Source organism: Neodiprion lecontei, chromosome 1 (assembly GCF_021901455.1).
Source record: "Neodiprion lecontei isolate iyNeoLeco1 chromosome 1, iyNeoLeco1.1, whole genome shotgun sequence".
Lineage (NCBI taxonomy): Eukaryota > Metazoa > Arthropoda > Insecta > Hymenoptera > Diprionidae > Neodiprion > Neodiprion lecontei.
The window spans coordinates 38657829-38671296 of NC_060260.1; the positions used below are offsets into that span (position 1 = coordinate 38657829).

General features: G+C 40.7%; 1 protein-coding gene across 4 annotated transcripts in view; it reads left to right on the forward strand.

Annotated features, from left to right (window-relative positions):
* The window catches only part of LOC107223191 (follistatin-A), a 34645-nt gene that overhangs the window by 4003 nt on the left and 17174 nt on the right, over positions 1 to 13468 (forward strand). The window lies entirely within an intron of this gene.

Genomic DNA, 13468 nt, shown 5'->3' on the forward strand with positions numbered 1-13468 from the left:
TAAAAATTTTTCAGTGCTGATGTTGAAAAATATTTTTAATGAAACTATAAATTATCAAAAAACTTTTTCGCTATTAAGACTATATACTAAAATTTACGAAATTTTGGTCTCTCATGCACCGTTTAAAAAAAAAAAAACGACTCTCAGTGTTGGATTACAGAGAATATAGTCTTTCGAATTAAATTAATAACTGCACGTTTTCACTCCCATGAACAATTCAATACAATATCAATTTATGCGATTAGAGTATCAATTATCATCATTGCTTCACTCACTAAGTACCTATTTGTACAATAAGTGAAAGACGAATGAATATTTTCACTGAAACTATAAATTGTCAGAAAAATTTTCCGCTATTAAGACTGCATACTGAAATTTACCAAATTTTCGATTTTATACGCACCGTTTAAAAAAAAAATACGATATAATCAATTAATTTTAACCGATTCAATCGAGTCGTGTTCGATTATTTTTTTGGACTCGATTGATCGAGTATCTTTAGCTTATTGTTGGTGGTCATCGCTAACTTCCTGTACAAATTCCCTCTTTTCGCCATTTTCGTACTGATGGAACCCGATAAGCGGTGAATTCAACGCCAAACTCGGTGAATTTATAATAAGATATACCCGAAATTTCGATGTATCAAAATTTTTCGCAGACTGTAATATCTAAGGACTTTTCAAGTGAACGAAACTTGGTGAACTATCCGAAATCACGAGATATTGACGAATAAGCAAAACTTAGTTCAGATCATCAAGCTTGATCCGTCGGTATTTCCGGAATCTACGTTTTAGTTAATCCAATTCAACGTCGAATTAACCATTTTTTCAATTCTAAGTTAAAAAATATTTAACACTGTTATAATTATTCCGATCAATTATTCTAGATCATAACGAAATAAGCAGGTTACAACTTTTTCCATTTGTAGAATCGAGAACCGAAAAAAAGGTTCAAAGATCCTCCTTCGATACAGAAATCAATTTCCTAAGAACCTTCTGACGATGATACAGATATTGTCACGAGACAAAAAACTAAATAAAAGTTCGATGCGTAAAATCTTCTAAAAACTTAAAACGATAAACTTGTCATCGAACAAGACGTTCCTCATTATCATTTACGAATAAAATAGGCTTCAGTTAATCAGAATCGGACAGTCATCGGCAAGTTAAATTTTTCTACCGTGAAAAGTCTTTAAAACAACGGTGATTCTTCTAACGCTCCGATGAAATTGGGTGTTTAAACATTCAACCAGTACAACGAATACTCCGAGCTTCGGCGATACTTTGCCTGATCAACTTTCCGACCAAACGGTGCATTCCCCATTAAAAACCCCGGGGTAATTTATTCGAGTAAAACTTTCTCTCCGGGTAAATTGTAAGAATTACACCGGCACACAAAAAAAATTGAGTAGAATGTGCATTTGACCGGACCTACCTACGGGTACGTATTTTGGTCCGCTGAATCCGAATTCGAGGTCAGTTTGACCCCTACACCCCCAAAATTTCGAGAAAACTTCGAAAAACCGTAAAAATGATGAAAATCGGCAGTTTTAATGATAAAAAAAAATTTTTGGAACTAAACTAAGCGTGATTTTCATGTATTTCGATCTGCTGAATATGAATCGAAACTTTATTGAGACCAAGAGCCATTTCAAATGTAAAAAAATCACACAAACCCTCCAAAATTCCGAAAAAATATAGTTTTCATGATAAAAAAACTTTTTCTGGTCCAATTCAGATAAAATTTTATATCTTTTCATGTCTTCAATTCGCATCTTAATTTTTTTAGTCTATTCACCCTCTAAAGCTGGAAAAATTCGAAAAAATTGTAAAAATTATAATTATAATAATTTTTTTATAATTTTTACAATTTTTTCGAATTTTTCCAGCTTTAGAGGGTGAATGGACTAAAAAAATTAAGATGCGAATTGAAGACATGAAAAGATATAAAATTTTATCTGAACTGGACCAGAAAAAGTTTTTTTATCATGAAAACTATATTTTTTCGGAATTTTGGAGGGTTTGTGTGATTTTTTTACATTTGAAATGGCTCTTGGTCTCAATAAAGTTTCGATTCATATTCAGCAGATCGAAATACATGAAAATCACGCTTAGTTTAGTTCCAAAAAATTTTTTTTATCATTAAAACTGCCGATTTTCATCATTTTTACGGTTTTTCGAAGTTTTCTCGAAATTTTGGGGGTGTAGGGGTCAAACTGACCTCGAATTCGGATTCAGCGGACCAAAATACGTACCCGTAGGTAGGTCCGGTCAAATGCACATTCTACTCAATTTTTTTTGTGTGCCGGTGTTATCTACACCGATTTTGGGGGAGGTGGGTGAAATTAATTGCGTGTTCCGTAAAAACAGCGTCTAATAAAAAATTTTAAATCGAGACGAATGCCTCGTCGGTAGTCCTCCGGTGTATAAAATTCGGCACGCGTATTCATATGTACCCGAGAATTGCATCGTGGTGCAGCCTAAAAGTGTGCGTTTGACAAACGTACGATGGGAAGGAGCGAAAGAGCAAAGGAAGTAAGTAAGGAAATAAGGAAGGAAGGAAGGAAGAAACGCACGCAGGTACGTTTACCCGTTCGCATTGAACGAGCTGCAGTTTGCATTAGCATTGAATAAATTGCGGCTGCTGCAACGAGCAATGAGCCAGGTGCGCGTTACTTCGTGCATACGTGCATACGTGCATACGTGCATAGGTGTAATGCCGAAGTTGCGCTCGCGTTCGATTCCGATGCAGTTCGAGCCGCAAGTCAGAATTTTCAACTCCTTCGTTCCTCCTTTCTTTATTCCAATCAGCGATAACGAACCTGACGCGCCTCCGCTTATCGCCGATGTGATCGATCGTTATTACTTTATTTCGTACGCCACGGGTTTATAATCAACGTTTTTTATACCCAGTAGAGCGAGAAACAATATCATTCGCAAATGAAAATGGCAAGGAAATTCAAAGGTTATAGGTTTTACAAACAAACGTATTTTTATTGACAGCACTTTTGTTTGTTAGAAATTAACCATCGCAATTATCAGCAGCGACGAACCAATGTCTCAAAATTCGATGAAATTGTTTGTTATTTATACATTTCAAAACAACGACTCGAGCAACGAATTCGAATTATATTATAATCATTAATTTATCACTTTCGTAAAGTTGCGGAACGATATGAATTTCGATCAAACGCTCTGTGGTTATGAAACGAAATCTCCGATCTCTGTCATTTTGTTTAACAATATTTCAATTATTTTCATCTCAATTTGCGATATGTTCTCTCTGCAGGATTGAGAATTTAAAAAATTTCACACTGCAGTTTCGTTGAGGAATTTTTCTTACATGTCTGCTTTGAAAAAACAAAAGATAAAAAACTTTATTTCAACGAAAAAACAATTTTTTTTCCCGGTCAGAAACTTTTTGGACAACGCTTTCGTATATTCATAGCGTGTGTAAATATATGGTCGTTGGAACTTATTATTTTTATGACGACGTAATATTATCGCAGGCATTAAACGAGACTGTAACGTATTTTATAACGCCCATATACATACATGTATTATATACACACATGTTGTATATTCATATATATATATTATATATATTCCGCCGGGTATATAATTATCGAATAACTTCATATTCAATTCCGGACGTCTTCCAGACTATAACCTCGTTAAATATTCATGTAGGCATGTATAACGCGCGTTATTATACGGGTACAAGTCACACATCGGTAAGTGGGTATTATATCGACACGTCGTTAAGAACCGCGGCCCACCTATACACATATAGCGCGTGTAATATATTATCAAGAGATCGATGCAGGCACAAAAAACTATACTCTAATTTACGCTTGTTGCTAAATTTGTTTTCAAACTCTGTCAAGATATTCTTTTCTTTACAGTGCTGCACTGAGAAAAATTTCATTTGTTAAAGTAACTAGAAAAATTCAGTAAAACAATTATCGTTAAAAAAAACTGTTTGAATATTGTTGTAATGAAAAAATGTATTCAATTCTGCTACCGTTAGATAGCGGCTAGTTCGCATTGCTTCGTCGTGCACCTGCTGACGTTTACACCTATTAAAAAACAGGAGAAAAAAACTTGACGATTTTGTCCGGAGACGGAAAGGACCACCGTGGGTTAATTGCATACAGCTGTAATTATGACTGAGGCGTAATTAATTTTTATTTTTTTTTGAACATTTTCAAAGTTTTTTTTTCTTTCATTTTTACACGCGTAATTTCATTTCGTCCGCAGCCTGTGCTTCTCCGTATTATGTAAACCAGGATTTTTAAAACGGAGTGAAATTAAATAACAAGGATAAAAAATCTCACAACCGATTAAGTTTTATGGTTATCGGTTTTGTTGATTCCGCTTCGTTCTTCTGATTAGTTCTTTTTATTATTCATTGAAATAAGAAAATAAGTTTGAGGAATAAAAGTACAATATTATACGAGGAAAAAACACACATCTACTCGCAATTACGATCCGTCTGCAAATTGTTGCTGCTGATGCCATTAACCATGTAAAAACAACATGTCGTTAGAGTCCCAGTTCTAATAATCCTATCGTAATTTCTTGTCACGGTGATAATCTCGTCCGCGTGATCGCGATTACCACCGATCCCGATGTATCAGCACCTCGGTTATTTCCGGAGTTACGCATTAACATTCTTCACACATCGAACCGCCGACTCGACCATGTGCATTATATAATACATAAGTGTTCACCGCACAAGAACCAGCGATGTACGTCATCGTGATTCCCGAAGACGGGTGGAAATCGTCCGAGAACAGTCAACCGGAAGTACACGTAACTTGACACTGCGATGCAAGTATAAAGAAATTAAAGGACAATAAAATCCCAGGGATTTTCTCATAAAATTTACACGACTTTTGGAATGTCGAGTAAAACTGTTTCGACGTTTCGTATTCCAAATTTTTTCAAAAAGCAACTTCGTGCCGAAAATTTTTACAAAATTATAATACGATCCGATTCCTCGTTTCGAATTTTTCCCCGTCTCATTGATGTTAAAATTTTTTTTCAAAGACATTTTCAACCAGCGTACAAACCGAATTAGAATAAATTGCGCATGCGCCAGATCACGTGACTGAGTTTTTCAACCTCTCGTTATCAGGCCGACCAACTCATTTGCGACCAAACACGAGCAATGAACGTTGTTTGAAGTCTCGAGGTTGCGTCGCCTCGATAATTTGAGTCAACCGAAACCTGAGGGGTCTACGTTTGAATGAACATAACCTCGAAACGCTCGCTCGTATCGACAGTTCCCTGCGTGGCGAAATCAGACAAAGTTGGCCAGCCTGTCTAAGCAGACGAAAAAGCAGACTCGGGCGCATGCGCACTCGAGTCTCCGGTTTCCTGAGACTGTCACGGTGTATGTATGTACTTATTGCTAAGGGCCCGAAGGAGAAGGGACTCGATGGAGCTGCTCCTCCCTCTCCTCCGATCCTCCGGGCCCAAGGGCTACGTCTGCACGTTTGGCTGCTCTCGGTTTTTTCTCTCCTTTTTCTGCATCTCTCTCTCTCTCCGCACTCGTAACTCTCTGTAGACTCGGTGCTTCTGGCCTCCCTCTCGTCCTGTTCCTTTTCTAATTTTCTTCTCCTCCTCATCCTCTTCTCGTGATCCGCACTCCGTGCCCAGTGACGCGGTGCAGTGACCGGCAAACCGCTTCTCCCCGCATCTCAGACCCGCTCTGGACCGCCATCTCTTGCACCCCTGTAGAAAAGAGGGTCTCTCTTCTTCCGTTTGCGATCGGCTTACTTGTACTCGGCAAAACCTGCTGTAGACGAATAATCGAGAACTTGGTAAATCGTTCCGGTTTACACGTTTGAAATCGTTCAACCTTCCAGAGTCGACAACGCTACCGTATGCACTGCGAAAAACTCGAATCCTGATTTCAGGAGCGCCACAGGTGGCCAATTTCGCATATCACCCGGTTTTGAACGCCGCTCGTATCCTCATGCCTGCGGCTTGCCCTGTCGTAATACGTGTTGCCACCATGCCAACTCTCGCCGTTGGAGGTGATTTCGATCTTCTTCACTTTACGACCCGATGCTGCAGTTAGGCGATATAACCGCGGATCTCCGGAGTCGATAGATTCTTCACCAGACATATTGTTGCGGTTGAATAAGTTGACCGGTACCTTCGGTACATCTGGATTGCTCACTTTAATTGACAATTCAACCCCTTTCAATTCATTCCCAGCCCGATAATAATTGTATGTCCTTGTAGCTTTAGCTACTCAGGAAATCGGTACGAAACAAAGTGGAAAGAAACGTGACGTAAAAAAATTACGAAATAGAAAAGGGCTTAACCAGTTGCTGAGCTGAAGAACAGTCCCAGTTATCTGGGTTAACCCTTGAACGTAGTTTGTGACCTTCCATTAGTATAACTCGTTATTCAGTCAGTCACTCAGTCAGTGAGCATAAAAGGGTCCGTTGACCGGTTGACCAAAAACCGCAAGGCTCTTGGTTATAGGTGGCAATTAAGTAACCCTAGAAACTCCGCAGACAGCTCTCTTGCGAACGCGAACGCTCGATTACACCTCTTCACATGTGTTACACGCGCATGCATTTCGCGGGAGGGACGAAGGGATATTCAGAAGAGAGAAGGAGCGAGACAGAGAGAGAGAGAGAGAGAGAGAGAGAGAGAGAGAGAGAGATTATATCACCAGACGTACGGTGCGCATTACCACCACCACTACCACTTCCGATCAGCGTGGATCACCTTTCGCATTGCTTCAGCGATCGGCGTGCATTGCCACTCGTCGAGCTTTAAAAGTATTAAGTACGCGATAAACGTCGACGTTTTTATCCTATATTATTGAGAAAAAATCGGCGTAATCGATGAAATCAGGTTTTCATGAAACGCTTGTGGTTACGAATTGGCAACAATCTAAAATACTTCAAATACTCACACCTTCCAAGATTTAACAGACAAAGTTTTACAAAATATTGTTTCTTTTTTTTTTGTTGCTTTAATTATACCGAATAATATTGTGCTGGGTAAAAATTGAAAATCCGTTTCACAGCTGTATTAAAAAAGTCTGACATGCGTTATTCAGGTTCTTTCTTGATATGGTCACTCTTGCATAATCTATCTTCGTATGACTGTTGCGATAATTTGATGTCGGTGCAACGATAGAATTATGTCAGAGTCTGTAATCGATAGATCAATGATGCAATAACAAGAAAATTACGTACTCATAACTATACATAATTACATTCAACGGTCACTTTTAACACATGTTCTCGTAATTGAAACCGATATTCAAAAGTTAGTTTAGATAAAATTCCTAGCGGCAAACTTGTTTTATTATGAATCTTCAGATAATTTGTGACGCAAACCTGTTACGTCAGTATTTATAAGCATTCTAAAATATTCCCGGAACCTTTTATCGCCTCGATTAGTTTAAACATTTGAAACGTTGGCGCCGCGATTGCCTCTCTGGGTCAGAAAAATAAATAGCAATTTCAACAGAGCTTAATCTCGGAATTGAACGATCGAGCGAACAAGCGCACCGCGTTTAAAATATCGCGTCTATCGCGTACGGTCTTAATGTAAACCCATGCACAGGTATATGAATATGTACCAACCTCCAGCCGGCAGGTATAATACCTTATCGTAACTCGACACCGGATTTTATGAAATCATAATATATACGCGTGGTAGACGTACGTAGACGCATATCGCGGTAAATGTGTTTTAAATTATACGAGGATACGACGCAGCCATGCACCGATCCCCGCTGGGCACGCATTGCATCGCAGCTCGTTGCAGAATGCCATATTTCCTGGAAAGCATAGTAATCGTTGGACAATTGAAATCAAGATAGGTTACTTCCGGTTGTTGTTCACTCCCCTCCTCGGCGAACAACGCCATCACACTACCGCAGGACGTGATCCCTGCGTGTGTAGAACCGAAACGCGTGTATTACCCTCGAATAATACAATGAGACCCGGCAAGCGTACTCCACGGACAAAATACCCAGTAACCGTTTCTGTACCGGGTCTCCGGTCTCTTCGGGCTTTCGGAAATAGCGAAGTACGAAGAATCCGCGGTAGAATAAACATCCGAAACTGAATCTCTTTCCTCGGAGTCTACAATCATCCTCCAACGTGTCGAACCGACATTCGGGTTAAGCAACGTAAGGTCCAAGTACCCAAGTAAGACCAGGAACACAAGACCATACGGTACCCGAGTCTTAATTGTTCGAATCCCTAGACGATAATCCGATAGAATTCACGCAACTATCGCTTCAGGATCAAATTGGGTGTGAGAACAGTCATTTCGCTTGGCGATGAGGGAGCCAATGGTATGTGGATGTGACGGGATGGCGATCGGAGTTGTGACGATGAAACGATCGGACACCCTGTATCGGTTACGTGTGTACGTAACTGCAGTGGAAGAGTTCATACAATTCATGTTCTCCTTGGGAGTTGTTATTGGTATAGGTGCATACCTAAGCAGTGACGGACCTCCTGCAACCTCGTACCGACTGCATTATGGACGCTGGGTTATAAGTACGCTGGGCTTTATTATTTCGTGCCGTTCTTGTACGCGATCAATCCCATCGATGAAAAAGAAAAGTGAGACAAACGGATACGTGCAAGACATTTTAAGGGATGATAGAGTGGAAATATGTCGTGTTGTTGGAAATGCGTCAACGCTTCCACGAAAAACAATCTGAGCGGCCTACTTCAGAAGGCATTCGTTGTACCTTAAATACACGAATTTATTTGAACTGCGTGACAATTATCTGCAGTTAAAAGCTTGATGTTATGTTTTAACTCGTATGCCAGGGACCATTCGTGTTTGGCGATACGCCAATGTCGGGGAGAGAAGCTCGGTGGTTATAGTGATTTGTGCTAACGTCGAGATGCGATTGTGTGAGGAATATTCAAAGTCTGTGCTGCGTTTCGTTTTTCCTTCACTTTTGGCGATTGAAGTTCAACTTCATCGATGACGAAACGCGAGGTGAATAAAAATATTGAATATCTATAAAATCGTGCATTTTATACGACAGTGCAAATGGACGGAAAAATGTGAAGAAACTAGATACGAAATCAAGATTAACGTCGGTGCTGGGAAGAGGAAGAAGCTGGTTATTCCTAGCCGTGAATCTGGTGAACAAATCCGTGCGGTAACGAACGTGATACGAGGCTCAAGGTGTCCTGAAAATCCAAAGTAACAGCCTATAAGTTAACACACTCGATTCACCGATCATCCCCGTATTTATGACGTAGGCAAGACCTCCAGCACAGTTTTGTACCCCGTCGGTTCTCACACTCGATATGAAAGCAGCTATCAAGGGATACCGTAAACATCTGAATATATGCTCGAAGACTGTACGAAATGCAGGGAAACGTGCAGTCGCGAGGGATTGCGAAACGGGCATTCCGTGTCAACTCGGCCGGGTTTTAACCTCGCCATTTTTAATTTGCTTGAATATTTCTTGGGTTGCAGTAGAAAGTAGAGCCTCTGAACCAATCTTTTATTTTTCTCAGACATTCAGAAATCTCACTACTTTCGTTCGAATCATTTTACCGTCTTTGAGCTCTTTGAAAATGTTCGATTCACAAAAATCAGTGTTGAAATTATGAAGAACGTGAGATTGATTTTTAGTAAGAATTATTGTTGCCCAATTGTACATAATTCCAGAACCGCGTTTTTCACACAGTCGATAATACTTAAGAAGTTTTTCAAAGTCTCAGAAGCGTTACAGATCGATTCGTCTACGAGCATCAAAAAAAAAGAAAAAAAATTTGAACAAAAATAACCGAATCATTGTGGTATCGGCCTTAAAATTACCGGAACAGAAATACAACAATTTGAAAAAAAATCGAACCCGTGAAAATGTTTGAATATTCACACCTAATGAATCGTTCCCTCAAAAAATACAGATCAAAATAATCGAATTCCTTACAGGCTCTATCATGACCTTAAAAAAATTCAAGCAAATCGAAAGTTGGCAGAGTTGGCACGGAATGCCCGATAGTTGGATACGTTACGCCGGGGGCTGAGACGGGCGCAGGTTCGGGGGTGGAGGAACCAGACGACGACGTTGTACTAGGTCGAGAGACGGGATGTGGGCCGCGGTCCGCGTCTCCGCCCCCCATCGCCGTCCCCGCTTCACCCCTTCAACCCCTCTAAATAACCGGGACGACTCTCCAGACGGCGTGATGCTTGCGCTTCGCCGGAACGAGGGAGCCGAACTGGGCCAAACCCCACTTGACCCAACCTACCCTGAACCTTAACGAGGGTAGGAAACCGCCCGCCAAGTGGAGGGCGAGAGGTCCAAAATCTGCGATTCAATTTTCTAACCACGCTCCGTTTTTTCGACACGGGCACTTTTTTCAAACCAATTTACGGCCGGCTTCTGAATCCTGATCAGGCAACGTGGAATACGGTCTGAATTTAGGCAAGACGCTTTTTTCCTCGTTCAACGGAACAAACAACCCTTGAATGGCTTATGAGATTTATATACCTACAATTTCTTTTCTTTCTTACTTGGTGCTTTTGAAACTCGAATACCGAACTCCACTGTTGCAGTGCTAGATATGTTTTATTTATTTTTTTATTTTCTTTTCTCTCTTTATCCTCTTAATTGGTCTGAATTAAAAGTCAAGCAAAGAGAAAGAAAAGTGTAACCTGTCCCACTGACAGTGGTATAAATTGCACACGAATAAAAAAAAATCTTTACTTTCGCTCATCGTCAGATTAGTTTCTCCCACTAATTATCCGTCAGGGATGTTTTTTCATTCGCATTGCCGAAGATTTTTCCCCGACTTAATCGTCTCGTCTTCCAACTTTCTGATTCATCCTTGACCTAATCGTCGGTCAGACGTTTGAATTTTGGTAAAAAGGTGGCCAAAACACAAATTGTCAATTCTGGGATAAAAATAATAGCAGTAAATGTTAAAGTTCTGTTTCATTGAGAGACACTGCGAGACTCGGTAGAGCACATCGAGTCCACGGCACGTATCAGGCTGTATCTCGGTCTATCCGGGTATATCTCTCGTTGTGTATCTCTCTAGTCGAGACTGCATTATCGGTGCATATCACCGTATACTTTATTCGTCGGTTGGTCGGAGGAAAAGGTGGATAAGGAGGAGAAGGGTGGGTACGGACCTCGTTGCACGTTGAATAGCAGAATGCACCGAGCGTCTACTAGACTGTAACATTCCGTCCGGCTTTTTGCCAAGGAACGATTGTGTTAATTATATACTCGTTAGGACGTGTTATACCCGGAGCTAATTGTAAAATACTGGCGGGCTTGCCGGCCGGTCCTTCGTTGCGGTAAGGTTACGCTTTAAATCGACCCCCCTCGCATCCTTCGAATCTTTCCTCTTCCTCGTCGTTCCATTCCGTCCCCTCTCTTTTCAACCTTCAACTCTACGAAAGGCACAGGTTTTAATTTTGTAAAAACCGTCTTCATTCAAGCTGAATCATTTCCTAGAAATAGTCAATTTCGAAACGGTTGATTGTTTCTTTTTTTCAAAACCCTACGAAATTCGATTGCGGAAAATTTTTCTTCATTATAAAAGCCCACATCGTTACACAAACGACGGCTCATGTTCCGACCAAAGTTTTTACCGTCTCTGTACATTGATTATCATCGAATGACATCAAAGAAGATTCTACAGAGAGTGAGACTGGCTGGGATCTCTTGGCACGTGATATAAGCCGTAGCGATTTTAATTTTACTTTAAAAACTTTTCAGTGTCCCCCTATATTTCTGTATGAAAATTCGATATGGCGGCTCAGTTACTCACTTCCGTATTAAATGTCATCGTCACGAAGGAACAAAATCGACTATTCTTTTTCCAACGGATGATTCGCCTGTTTGATAACAGTAATTAAACAGGTATTGGCCAGGGTGGAAGAAGGTATCGACTGAAGTAGTGAAAAATTGAAAAAGATAGGTTATGTAATACGATTCATCGCGTGAAAGAAAGAAGATCTGTGACTGGCGAGAAAGTCTACCGACTTTTACTCTGTGCCTACCGCTTTATTTCAGAACCGTATGTTCTATTAACCGCGAGCCAGGAGACAAATTATATATATATACATATACACACACACACATATGCATGTGTGGGTGTGCATAATACAATCGGTGCCGACAGAAGCTAAAAACGAAACGACCCAGGGGCTCCAGAGTGTGTTTGGTATGAACAAAACGACGCGACCATCGGTCTGCGATGCGATGCGATGCGATGCGATGCGGCAGTCGCGGTGCCCGAAGCCAGCGAGGAGTGACGTTGACACGTTGACGTTGACGTTGACGTTGACGCCGAAGTTCGTGTCCTTCTTCGAGACGGTCGTCACTCCTCTATGTGCCACATTGCACTCCACCTTGCACACGGACACATTCGCACACGACTCGTCCGCCGACGCGTATTCCACGGTTTCCGTGAAACCGTACATGCAGAGAAATTCTCCTCAGTCGCACATATCCCGGAATCCCAAGTATCTTGTTCGATGCCAGTCCGTTGCTGCGGGGCCCCGTCAGCATAACCAGACAAATGAAGTGTGGCAAAAAATGGTGGCCCCGATTTTCAACAATCCAGTCGTAGAAAGGATCGTGTGAAAACGTATCGAAATCAAGGAATCGGACGCTTTGTATCCGCGCTTGGGCAACGGCCAGGCTTAATTATACAAACATCTCTCACAAGTGATTTACCGATTTTGAAATAACGCGAGGCATGTCGAACTACTTCGGATACGGTCTCATCGGATCCACGGTTTTTTTTAGCTACTTTTAGTGATTACATGTCGGGATTTCAGAGTGGGGGTAAAAATGTAGAAAGATAGAAAAATCGAAGAGCTGCAATATTGAATTTTGATAAAAGCGAATACTTAATATATATCATTTAAATATTTTGAAACTCGAAGTGTGGAAAAGTAAAAGATTAGAAAGGTCGGAACACGGAATGCCAAACTGTAGAATCGTCAGAATTCCACTCAATAATATGTAATCGAATACAGATTCTCCATTTTGCTGTTCCATATCTTGACCTTTCTATACTTTCTCTTTCTGTATTTCGAGTTACCTACCATGTTTTCAAGTTTCTGTACTTGAACTTTCGACATTTTTGAATTCTGCGAATAAGATTTTCGTGTCAATGAAAATTCGATATTCCGGTTCTTGTATCAATCGGCAATTCAAATTTCTTACACCAATCCAAATTTCAAGAATTCCGGGATTGATTTTAGTCCGATGATGAATGCGAGTGCGCCTGGAATTCAAGATGAAAATTCTCCAGGTTTTTGCCAACATTAAAGGTCAATTTTCTGCCGACACATAGCGACCAGATATTTCACTGTGTACCCCAGCTCGCATTTCTGCATAACGAGCTGGGAAGCGAGCGAAGGCTGATGGCGTGTTCCACGTCCTGCGCCGTTCTCCTGCATCCTGCATCTGCAATCTGCATCCATCAGAC